The sequence below is a fragment of the Schistocerca gregaria genome, chromosome 5 (assembly GCF_023897955.1).
Source record: "Schistocerca gregaria isolate iqSchGreg1 chromosome 5, iqSchGreg1.2, whole genome shotgun sequence".
Classification (NCBI taxonomy): domain Eukaryota; kingdom Metazoa; phylum Arthropoda; class Insecta; order Orthoptera; family Acrididae; genus Schistocerca; species Schistocerca gregaria.
The window spans coordinates 133,360,812-133,374,110 of NC_064924.1; the positions used below are offsets into that span (position 1 = coordinate 133,360,812).

The window sequence follows — 13,299 nt, forward strand, 5'->3', positions numbered from 1 at the left end:
TGTCATCTCTGCTATCAACTGCTCTCAGTCGGCGTTCGAAATGTCAGTCTGCAGGTCACATAACAAATAATTTAGCGCTACGTCGTCTGTCGCAACGTCTCGAAATAAGGCCGTGTAGTGGGCTGTAACATGTTGTAGAATGTCTGTTTTACGCGTGAAACGCTCGCCTGACGCAGTCGTTATCGATTCTACGTGTTTGCGTCTTGCTCGTGTTTTTTCACTCGCGAGATGATAGGACGACGGTTCTTCGCCGTCCACAGCGCACAAGGCGCGACTACGGACCAAGATTCCTTTTACCTTTTCGTTATGTATACGGAGAATCTTTGCTTTAATACGGTTTAAGCGGAGGCGGAGATTGTCATTTGGTCCGACATAGGCGTTTAACGCATTTTTGAGGCATTGTTGGTAAAATTCTGTTGTGCGCTGCGTCCAGAAGGATACCTCCTGCGTCTAACATTGAGCAATCGTCCTAATTTGCGGCTTTGCGTTGAAAAGTCCACCACTCTAGTGCTGAGTTGTAGTTTTTCTCTTCAACATGGTATGGCCGTTGGCGTTCATTTACCGTAGGAGCACAGCAGAATTCACGTTCGGCTTTTCTCCCAACACACAAAATGTTAGTTTTCGGCCTCATTTGACGAAAGCACTTCCTTCCGCAACAGCCAGTTCCTCGAGGACGGCGCGGAGGGCGCGCCCGGCGTCCCAGTAGAGCTACGGCCGAATCAGCGGGCGAGCCGCCGATGTGTGAGAGACTCTTAGCTGCTCGATGCACCTCCTGTCATTCACAGGGCGCGTGAAACCTTAGGCGCTCGTGGAAGACGCATCTTGTTCCTGGTGTCCAGCGGAGAGCCTGTCCGGGATGCGGCAGTGTCGTGCTGGGGGGCGCCACTGCTAAGCGATGTCAGCTGCTTCGCCTCGCCTCGCCTCGCCTCATACGAGATATTTACGTAGTTTCCAGTGCAATCGCACCATTGCCATTTCCGTCCTGACTTTGCTCGACTGCCGCTCGGGTCGTGGTCCATATGACAGCGCTTGCACGACAAACATCTGCGAGACGAGACGAGACGACTAAGGAATAAATTCATGCTTACAAATCAAATTTGGAAATGTACACTGCTACACAACAATAGGCGGTGACGTGTTTCAGAAATCACCTGCCGATTCGTACTGTTTTGTCGTTACCAAAGTCTTCTTGGCAAACTTGGTTAGCACATTCTCCCTCAAACTGAGTTAATTACAGCATTTTCGTACCATTACAGTAGTTAAAAATGTTCAAGGAAGCATCTTTGTCACAACAGAAAGGTAGTTTGAAAATTGGACTGGCAGGGGTAGTGACAACCAAAAAAAAAAAAAGGAAGGGAGCCTACAGCACCCGGGTTTCCCAGGCGGTCACCCATCCAAGTACTAACTGGGCGCGATGTTGCTTAACTTCGGTGATCGGACGAGAACCGGTGTATTCAACATGGAATGGCCGTTGGCGTTCATTTACCATAGGAACACGGCAGAATTCGCGTTCGGCTTTTCTCCCAACACAAAAAATGTTAGTTTTCGGCCGCATCTGACGAAAGCACTTCCTTCCGTAACAGCCAGTCCCTCGAGGACGGCGCTCGCGGAAGACGCATCTTGTTTCTGGTGTCCAGCGGAGAGCCTGTGTGGGATGCGGCAGTTTCGTGCTGGCGACATTGCTCGACTGCCGCTCGGGTCGCGGTCCATATGACAGCGCCAGGGCGACAAACGTCTGCCGGACGAGACGACTAAAGAATAAATTTATGATTACAAATCATAATTTGCAACTGTACACTGCTACACAACAATAGGCGCTGACGCATTTCAGGACTCACCTGCCGATTCGTACTGTTTTGTCGTTTTCTATGACTCCCGGGCGAACTTCGTTAGCACATTCTCCCTCAAACTGAGTTACTTATTGCATATTTGTACCATTGCAGTAGTTTAAAATGCATCTTTGTCACAACGGAAAGGCAGTATGAAGCGACTGCTGGCAAGGTAACGGCATAAAAAGGAAAAAAAAGAAGGAAAGCCAACAGCCCCTTTAAAAAAAAAAAAAAAAACATCGGTCCACCAAGTCACCTTGTAGCCCAGCCTTTTCGCTCCCCGCAAAACGTCTTCTCTTGGCCAGCTTCTCGTGCTCTTGGCTTCTCGATGTTGAACTGGTTGTCGATCTCCAAGTATTGCCTTTATCGGCGAGCTACCCTTCCGGGAATATGTGCTGTTGGCTTCTTGTACGGGGAGCTGAAAGGAAATGTATCCTCCAAACTTCGAGAATGAACTGAAATGAATCCTTTCCAGATGATGGTCCAAATAAGAAAACAAAATAGGCTTCTCTACGCCGTATCATCTTGCCATGACAGTTATCCATAGTGACGACAACTTGCCATGCTCTGAAGCCTCAAGGGACCACCAGTTAATATTGGAGGGCAACGTGGAGGGTAAAAATCATAGAGACCAAGAGACGAATACACTAAGCAGATTCAGAAAGATGTAGGTTGCAGCAGGTACTAGGAGATGACGAAGCATGTACGAGATAGAGTAGCACGGAGAGCTGCATCAAACCAGTCTCAGTACTGAAAAGACCGCAGCAACAACAACAACATCGTTCTGCAATTTGTCTATTGGAGCAGTAATACTAGATTAGATGGTTCTGATCATGACGCCTTTTCTGATTCTCCTCCTAAAATGAGAATATATTTGTATATAAATAAGCTTGGTCAGTACGTATCGAGGAAGACTGTAGTTTCAACGGGTTATTCGGTAATTGCAGAATGCAATACCTCGATAGTCTATGTAAGAGAAGTCGATCAGTGTCCACAATGACATACGAGGGTCGTTCAAGAAGTTATGGAACAAGACTTTTTTCTGAAAACACGCTACTTGTATTCGTGATTCCAACACACCAAATTATCGGACACCGTTTTGGCTGCAAACCCATATTATTCAACGTAACCTCCGTTTAATACGACGTCCTTACGCCGCCTTACTGGAAGGGCCTGAATGCCCACGTGGTACCACTCTACTGGTCGACGTCAGAGACAAAGAGTGGCTGCATCAGTAATCTTCCCGTAGAGTTCATCCTTCAGTAGATCAAACAGATGGAATTACAATGACAGAACACCCTTATCTGCTTACAGACGTTGACATACGTCAACGGGGATCATGCCTCCCGCGAACCCACATTCTCAGCGTATTGTCCCGCACTCGTAGTACACCCCCCCCCCCCCCCACAACCCCCACCCCCCAATTATACTCATGGTGAGCGTTAACTATATATATACTAAGATGGTATCTGTTCTTTCGGACATGTCCGAAAGGACAGATACCATCGGTGACCATGCAGCTCGTTAGAATGAAATGTCCGAAGGAACAGATACCATCTCAGTATAGAAACAGACGCAAGTCGGACGTTGCGAGGTCCAGGCCGTAGGGTGGGAGAGTAGGAACAGTCAAGTGAAGTTTTGTGAGCTCCTCTCAGGTGCGCCGACTTGTAGAGGCCTTGGATTGTCGTGGGGAAGGAAACGTTCGTTTGCGTTTTTGTAGTGACAAACACGTTGAATTCGTTTCTTCAGTTTCCTGAGAGTAACACGATTCATTTCTGAGTTGATCGTTGCACCACGAGAGAGAACATCAAATCCACCGTGGTTCAACAACAAAATTAGGTAACTACTGCGAAAGCAAAGACAGCTTCACTGCTAATTTAAACGTAGCCAAAACCTCTCAGACAAACAGAAGCTAAGCGATGTCAAAGTTAGCGTAAGGAGGGCTATGCGTGAAGCGTTCAGTGAATTCGAAAGTAAAATTCTATGTACCGACTTGACAGAATATCCTACGAAGTTCTGGTCTTACGTTAAATCAGTAAGTGGATCGAAACAGCATATCCTGACACTCTGGGATGGTAATGGGATTGAAACAGAGGATGACAGGCGTAAAGATGAAATACTAAACACCTTTTTCCATAGCTGTTTCACAGAGGAAGACCGCACTGCAGTTCCTTCTCTAAATCTTCGCACGAATGAAAAGATGGCTGACATCGAAATAAGTGTCCAGGGAATAGAAAAGCAACTGAAATCACTCAACAGAGGACAGTCCACAGGACCTGACGGGATACCAATTCGATTCTACGCAGACTACACGAAATAACTTGCCCTCCTTCTACCGCAAGTCTCTAGAGGAACGGAAGGTTCTGAATGATTGGAAAAGCGCACAGATAGTTCCAGTTTTCAAGAAGGGTCGTTGATCAGATGCGCCTATGTCTCTGATATCGATCTGTTGTAGAATTGCCAGCCGCGGTGGTCTCCCGGTTCTAGGCGCTCAGTCCGGAACCGCGCGACTGCTACGGCCGCAGGTTCGAATCCTGCCTCGGCCTTGAATGTGTGTGATGTCCTTAGGTTAGTTAGGTTTAAGTGGTTCTAAGTTCTAGGGGACTGATGACCACAGATGTTAAGTCCCATAGTGCTCAGAGCCATTTTTTTGTTGTAGAATTTTAGATGATGTTTTTTGTTCGCGTATCATGTCATTTCTTGAAACCCAGAATCTGCCGCTGTAGGAATCAACATGGATTCCGGAAACAGATGTCCTGTGAGTCCCAACTCGCTTTATTTGTTCATGAGACCCACAAAATATTAGATATAGGCTCCAAGGTAGAAGCCATTTTCTTTGACTTCCGGAAGGCGTTCGATACAGTTCCGCACTGTAGCTTGATAAACAAAGTAAGAGCCTACGGAATATCAGACCAGCTGTGTGGCTGGATTGAAGAGTTTTTAGCAAACAGAACACAGCGTGTTGTACTCAATGGAGAGACGTCTACAGACGTTAAAGTAACCTCTGGCGTGCCACAGGGGAGTGTTATGGGACCATTGCTTTTGACAATATATATATAAATGACCTAGTAGATAGTGTCAGAAGTTCCATGCGGCTGTAGTATCAGAGAAGTTGCAGCATCAGAAAATTGCAGCGAAATGCAGGAAGATCTGCAGCGGATACGCAATTGGTGCAAGGAGTGGCAACTGACCCTTAACATAGACAAATGTAATGTCTTGCAAATACATAGAAAGAAGGATCATTTATTATATGATTATATGATAGCGGAACAAACACTGATAGCACTTACTTCTGTAAAACATCTGGGAGTAGGCGTACGGAGTGATTTGAAGTGGAATGATCATATAAAATTAATTGTTGGTAAGGCGGGTGCCAGGATGAGATTCATTTTGAGAGTCCTTAGAAAATGGAGCCCATCAACAAAGAAGGTGGCTCACAAAACACTTGTTCGATCTATACGTGAGTATAGTTCATCAGTGTGGGATCCGTACCAGATCGGGTTGACAGAGGAGATAGAGAAGATCCAAAGAAGAGCGGCGCGTTTCGTCACAGAGTTATTTGGTATGCGTGACAGCGTTACGGAGATATTTAGCAAACTCAAGTGGCAGACTCTGCAAGAGAGGCGCTCTGCATCGCGGTGTAGCATGCTGTGCAGGTTTCGAGAGGGTGCGTTTCTGGATGAGGTATCGAATATATTGCTTCCTCCTACTTACACCTCCAGTGGAGATCACGAATGTAAAATTACAGAGATTCGAGCGCGCACGGAGACTTTCCGGCAGTCGTTCTTCCCACGAACCATACGCGACTGGAACAGGAAAGGGAGGTAAAGACAGTGGCACGTAAAGTGCCCTCCGCCACACACCGTTGAGTGGCTTGCGGACTATAAATGTAGATGTAGAATAACGACTTCAGAGTCCCAGAGGACCTACGACAAGACTTTGCCGGCTGAGGGTGTCTCTTTTTTTTCATTTTTTTAAGAGGATATATGAAGCGGCCCTACTTCTTGGACTGCCGTTTTATTTCCGGTTCTAAGTGATGAACCCGTGTTTCGACAAAAAAGTGTCACGATCAGCCTCGTATCGTGCACGTAATTCCGCACCGATGGTTTTTCGTTGTTGTTTATGGTCTTCTGGCGAGGAATTCAGAGGGCACAGTGCACCAACTGACGGACGATTGTGTCAGCACAACCAATAGAGGTGTCCAGTTGTCCAACGCGACGAGCTGGATTGTGAGCCATCAGTCACTCGAATAATGGTGTCCACATTATCCAACACAGCTGGAGTCACAGCTGCGCGCGTAGATCAGACAGTTGCGCGCCACCTTGCTATGAGGATGGACATTTCGCCTAACGATCCAGCATACTTTTGTCAGTCCCAGGTCTCCGCAGGCATTCTGCAAGCTCTTATAAGAATCTCTGATGCTCTGGTTTTCCACCAAAAGGAACTCAGCAGCGGTTCGCTGCTTGTGTTCGGTCGCTACACTCGGCCGAGTCATTACAGAAATCGCCTCTCTTTAACGACTGCAGAGTAGAGTAGCCTACAGGCTGTGTGACGGAGACTAACATGTGGTGGTTGGGAGGAATTTCTTGGCCGTTAATGGTAGCATCACGCACAGGACAGCGAATTACCTCCCCCACCCCCCACCCCCACCAACACTAAATGATCAGTTATTTGCATCAAGGCATTGGTAGGTTAATTGTAACAACTGGTCTTTGGAGGATGTGCTGATCAACAAACAGTCAAATCTCTGAAGATCTTGCAGATCGCAGTATTTTTGCTGCGTTGTGGATACTGCTCAGTGTCCTTTCTGTGTGGCGAGGACGTATACACTTCAGGTCTTCAAATTATTTCCGCGTCCGTTTATTAGTCCTACAGTGCTATCGCACAGTACTATTCCGTCAGTTAAATGCGTTTCTATGTCCCTGGGAGCGCTGGGGGATGCTACCTGCAGTCAGTTTTCTTGCACTATTGAATTTACGTGTTGTATAACATAATCATTTCAGTTTGCAAGCTGTCCAGCTTGCGTTTTGGAATTCTATACATCAGTCGAAATTACATTAACAGGGATAGATACACAAGGATATTGTTTAAATAATGCAAATTTCTCTATCTATAAGGAAGAAACAACAAAGGTAATTAATTTAGGTGTTCCACAAGGTTGCAGCCTCTCTCCACTGATTTTTAATATATATACTACTGTCCATTAAAATTGCTATACTAAGAAGAAATGCTGATAATAAACGAGTATTCATTCGACAAATATATTATACTAGAACTGACATGAGATTACATTTTTACGCAATTTGGGTGCATAGACCCTGAGAAATCAGTAGCCAGAAAAACCTCCTCTGGCCGTAATAACGGCCATGATACAGCTGGGCATTGAGTCAAACAGAGCTTGGATGGCGTGTGCAGGTACAGCTGCCCATGTAGCTTCAACACGATACCACACTTCATCATTGTGGCGAGCCAGTCGCTCGGCCACCATTGACCAGACGTTTTCAATTGGTGAGAGATCTGGAGAATGTGCACGCCAGGGCAGCAATCGAACATTTTCTGTATCCAGAAAGGTCCGCACATGCGGTTGTGCATTATCGTGCTGAAATGTAGGGTTCCGCTGGGTCGAATGAAGGGTAGAGCCACGGGTGGTGACACATCTGAAATGTAACATCCGCTGTTCAAAGTACCGTCGATGCGAAGAAGAGGTGACCGAGACGTGTAACCAATGGCACCCCATACCATCACGCCAGGTGATACGCCAGTATCGCGATGACGAATACACTCTTCCAATGTGCGTTCACCCCGATGTCGCCAAATACGGATGCGACCACCATGATGCTGTAAACAGAACCTGGTTCATCCAAAAAATGAAGTTATGCCATCGTGTACCCAGGTTCGTCGTTGAGTACACCATCGCAGGCTCTCCTGTCTGTGATGCAGCGTCAAGGGTAACCGCAGCCATTGCCTCCGAGCTAATAGTCCTTGTTTTGCAAACGTCGTGCAGACGTTTGTTGTCTTGCAACCGTCCCCATCTGTTGACCCAGGGATCGAGACGCGAGCAGCAATGTCGCGATACGACAAACCTCAATCGCGATAGGCTACAATCCGACCTGTATCAAAGTCGGAAACGTGATGGTACGTATTTCTCCTCCTTACACGAGGCATCACAACAACGTTTCACCAGGCAACGCCGGTCAACTGCTGTTTGTGTATGAGAAATCGGTTGGAAACTTTCCTCGTGTCAGCACGTTGTAGGTGTAGCCACCGGCGCCAACCTTGTGTGAATGCTCTGAAAAGCTAATCATTTGGATATCATTGCATCTTCTTCCTGTCGGTTAAATTTCGCGTCTGTAGCACGTCATCTTCGTGGTGTAGCAATTTTAATGGCCAGTAGTGTACATTGACGACGGCAACGGAGAATGAAACTGAAGAACTATACATATAACTTCAACCAAAAAGATTACATTGTGACTTGTGTTAATTTGGAAGAATTAAGATGGACTTTAGAGAGCTGTCTACGTACTATACAAAACATGCAAAATCCTGTTGAGCAGGAGAGCTTCTGTGAGGTTTCGAACGGTGGATACGAGGTACAGGCGAAAGCAAACCTGTGAGGCAGGGCGTTAGTCGTGCGAGGATAGCTCAGATGGTAGATCAGTTGCCCACCAAAGGCAAAGGTCCCGAGTACGATTCTCGGTCCGGCACAGAGTTTTAATCTGCCAGGAAGTTTAATATAGTTCTGTAGTGGTGGCTTAGGAATAACAGTTAATTCGAGCACATGCTGCACTGTCAACGGCTGAGAGTATCATGACATCGACGCGACGCGACGCAACGTGCGTCTCGGCAACAACAACAACCTATCTGTCTGTGTGGGGACCTCGCTGGTGCCTTGAATCATTAAATATTAATTTGTTATTAACAAACCGAACGTGACTCAACTTAATTTGTTAATAACAAATAGACACGAACTGATCCTCTCCCTCTTCTGCCCGCTCAGGTCTCCCAGTTATAGAAGGTGGTGTTCGCAAGGGGTGATACGATAACAGTGATAAATGATTGAGACACGTACTGCATTATGGTTGTCTAAGATGATCATGACGTCGACCCGACGCACAGAATACTGGGATAGAACTCACATAATCGGATAAAGTACGTAAAATTTTGGAACAATACTGGAAATTGTAGTAAATAAGGAAAAAATACGAAACTGTGTTAAAAAGGTTAAAATTGGGGAAGAATGAGAATTCTTACATATCTGCCTAGTTGTCATCTCTTCTGGTATCTCAAATGATGTAATATGAAATTGCTATTGACAAATAGTCACCCTAGACTACAACTGACGTTTCTTAACGTTACTCGTTGGTAGCAAATACACTCCTGGAAATTGAAATAAGAACACCGTGAATTCATTTTCCCAGGAAGGGGAAACTTTTTTGACACATTCCTGGGGTCAGATACATCACATGATCACACTGACAGAACCACAGGCACATAGACACAGGCAACAGAGCATGCACAATGTCGGCACTAGTACAGTGTATATCCACGTTTCGCAACAATGCAGGCTGCTATGCTCCCATGGAGACGATCGTAGAGATGTTGGATGTAGTCCTGTGGAACGGCTTGCCATGCCATTTCCACCTGGCGCCTCAGTTGGACCAGCGTTCGTGCTGGACGTGCAGACCGCGTGAGACGACGCTTCATCCAGTCCCAAACATGCTCAATGGGGGACAGATCCGGAGATCTTGCTGGCCAGGGTAGTTGACTTACACATTCTAGAGCACGTTGGGTGGCACGGGATACATGCGCATGTGAATTGTCCTGTTGCAACAGGAAGTTCCCTTGCCGGTCTAGGAATGGTAGAACGATGGGTTCGATGACGGTTTGGATGTACCGTGCACTATTCAGTGTCCCCTCGACGATCACCAGAAGTGTACGGCCAGTGTAGGAGATCGCTCCCCACACCATGATGCCGGGTGTTAGCCCTGTGTGCCTAGGTCGTATGCAGTCCTGATTGTGGCGCTCACCTGCACGGCGCCAAACACGCATACGACCATCATTGGCACCAAGGCAGAAGCGACTCTCATCGCTGAAGACGACACGTCTCCATTCACGCCTGTCGCGACACCACTGGAGTCGGGCTGCACGATGTTGGGGCGTGAGCGGAAGACGGCCTGACGGTGTGCGTGATCGTAGCCCAGCTTCATGGAGACGGTTGCGAATGGTCCTCGCCGATACCCCAGGAGCAACAGTGTCCCTAATTTGCTGGGAAGAGGCGGTGCGGTCCCCTGCGGCACTGCGTAGGATCATACGGTCTTGGCGTGCATCCGTGCGTCGCTGCGGTCCGGTCACAGGTCGACGGGCACGTGCACCTTCCGCCGACCACTGGCGACAACATCGATGTACTGTGGAGACCTCACGCCCCACGTGTTGAGCAATTCGGCGGTACGTCCACCCGGCCTCCCGCATGCCCACTATACGCCCTCGCTCAAAGTCCGTCAACTGCACATACGGTTCACGTCCACGCTGTCGCGGCATGCTACCAGTGTTAAAGACTGCGATGGAGCTCCGTATGCCACGGCAAACTGGCTGACACTGATGGCGGCGGTGCACAAATGCTGCGCAGCTAGCGCCATTCGACGGCCAACACCGCGGTTCCTAGTGTGTCCGCTGTGCCGTGCGTGTGATCATTGCTTGTACAGCCCTCTCGCAGTGTTCGGAGCAAGTATGGTGGGTCTGACACACCGGTGTCAATGTGTTCTTTTTTCCATTTCCAGGAGTGTAGATACAGCCTACGACCTCTCCCTCTGCTGCACAGCTCCAGAATGACATGGTTATAAAAGAGAAAATTTATAGAAACAATTTGAATGTCTAACCAGCAGGTAATATTTCCATTCTTAACACAGTTGACGGCCGGCTGGAGTGGCCGAGCGGTTCTAGGCGCTAGAGTCTGGAAGTGAGCGGCCGCTACGGTCGCAGTTTTGAATCCAGCCTCGGGCATGGATGTGTATGATGTCCTTGGGTTAGTTAGGTTTAAGTAGTTCTACCTTCTAGGGGACTGATGACCTCAGCAGATAAGTCCCATAGTCCTCAGAGCCATTTGAACACAGTTGACGTCAAAAGAATTCGCTATTGGTTAAAAATGTCGTACATTAGTACAACTTTAGGTCGTCACTTGTCTCTGTAAAGTAAGTATTACAGTTCTAGACAGACAAAAGGACCATAATAGTGTTAACACTTAAGACGTTTATCTTAGTAACCCCGCTACGGAAATTCAAGTGATGCGCCGAACAGTATCGGCATAGACGGTGTGAAATATGCAGGTATGGATCGGTCCATGGAACGTACACAAATAGCTGAGACGATTAATGCAATCACTCGGGATAAGTGGGAAATGTGTGTCATCACGACCTAATATTTCCATACCTAAAACAGCTGGTCCCAAAAAATTCGCAAGTGGCGTATAAATTTCGTAATAAGAAATCATTCTGTTTCTGCCAAGTTTCACAAGGCAAAGTTGGAACGTCTTCCATGATTGTTGTGTCGTTGAGACATTTCGTCTAGTGTGAATCGTAAGGCTAACTGATCAGGAAGCTTTGGAACCTAGTGAGTTCACAACTTACAGAAAGCCTTGCACTCGCGTCAGTTATTCGGAATTACGTCGTACCGCTTTCGATAGATTTCGTGAGAAAATCTCACCTATAGATTATCGTGTTCCCACTCACTCTGTTACAGAACATATGGTGACTTAGGTGTAGCATTTTACTCTCGTTTTCAAATTTTCATGGGATTTATAGTATCATTTCTGTGTTGACGAATCTGTCAATATTGGGTATTATATGTTTTATCTATTAAATTTATATTCATATGATCAGCTACCACATTTCTATGAGTTAGCTATCTCGTGTATCCATTAACATATATTTTCTTGGAATTATTAACTACAATGTCTTGTATTCACATCCATACTGGAATTTTCAAGTACATTCAAGAGGTGGTACGCTTCTTTCTTATGTTTTAAATTGTATTCGGAGTTAAATTCCATACACATTCCTTGATGAGCGTTAATGTGATGGATAATTTTCAACAGACAGGGTAAGTCACCACTAACGAAGTTATCCCGAATCATCGAGTGCTTTCACTGAATGACTGTGGATTATTGTATCCACCAAATACGCTAAATATTATAGATTGTTAGACATAATGCAAAGTGCAAACACACTTGCCTATGCACAAATCGGACTACAAGGTGCGATTCCAACACTAACAGACAGTGTTATAGGTGACTGGCAATTTCATGAAGATACTCATTATAAATGTTCACCTGTGTTAGTTCCAAGTAACCTAAACCCTCACCTGCCCCCCTTCTTGTTGTTCTTTGCGTGAGCTCGCTTCCACCTAGTTCTGGAATTATACATCGGTGCATAAATTGTATTCATCACATTGCATGAGTAGTTGTAATTTCACAAGGTAGATGAACATCATAATATATACATATTTAGCCCTTAAGTAATTACCAAGCCTATGATGAAGTTTGTTGTAACACAGTGCTTTGATTTGAAAATATTATCCCAACATATACCACGCCCTCTCAGCCCGGAAGTTTCAACTGAAAACAACACCAGCCGTGAAAGCCTAAACTGTATGGTTATTGTCACAAAAAGTTATTTAATTCAATTTTAACTACACTATGTTACCGATGTGGCATTCAGTACATTCTTTTAGGCTCTGTCATACATTTGTACACTTATATCTATTCTATTATAGTGTTAATTTGTGAAGCTTTTGAGTAAGTTGCTTTTTATACTACTGCTATATTCATGCTTTTCAACATTTTTCCAGAAAAGAGAAATATTAGTAATGATGAAGATGTCTAATGAATATATACTGTATATTGTAGTTGTTCAAACATGAGCCTTTTTTAAAAAGTCTCAGCTTGATGTACTGGAAAGAACACAATAAATAATTATTGGAAAATTCTTTTGTGTTTTGAAAATACTCTCCGTGTAAGATCCAAACATAGCTTAACTTAGGCCATTTATTAACTCTAGACAATGGACTCTTCATGAGAGGTTGTACTGTTAAAGAATATTTCACCTCTCTATCAATGTCCATTAATATTGTTGTTACCAGTTTAGAACAATCAATATTTGTACTTGACATATCTGTGAAGCACTCTCTCCTTATTGAAATTCTGCAGCTGTAAGTTAGCTGAAAAGAGCCAGAGAGAATCGAGAAGCTGGGTGAGGGACCGTTCTCCAGAAGAAGCTCTTATGATATTTATCAGTACCTACAGGGCCTCGCCGATGAGAGACAAGTGTCCAGCCGAACTGCTCCATGATCGCCAGCCTTGGACTATCTCCTCCTGCCGCAGGTTGGACCTCGCGTCCTGCCAGGTGCTTCCCAGTATTCATCCTGCTCCACAGTGTGGGCTAGCAGTTTCAGGCCCCAGCTTCCGGGGTTTTGTTAT

The 13,299-nt window shown here is 45.8% G+C and overlaps 1 non-coding gene across 1 annotated transcript; it reads right to left on the bottom strand.

Moving 5' to 3' along the window:
* Positions 1-1,357: 1,357 nt before the first annotated feature.
* Positions 1,358-1,476, bottom strand: LOC126274319 (5S ribosomal RNA). Its single transcript, XR_007550144.1, has one exon. It is a non-coding gene; the product is annotated as a 5S ribosomal RNA (ribosomal RNA).
* Positions 1,477-13,299: the final 11,823 nt, after the last annotated feature.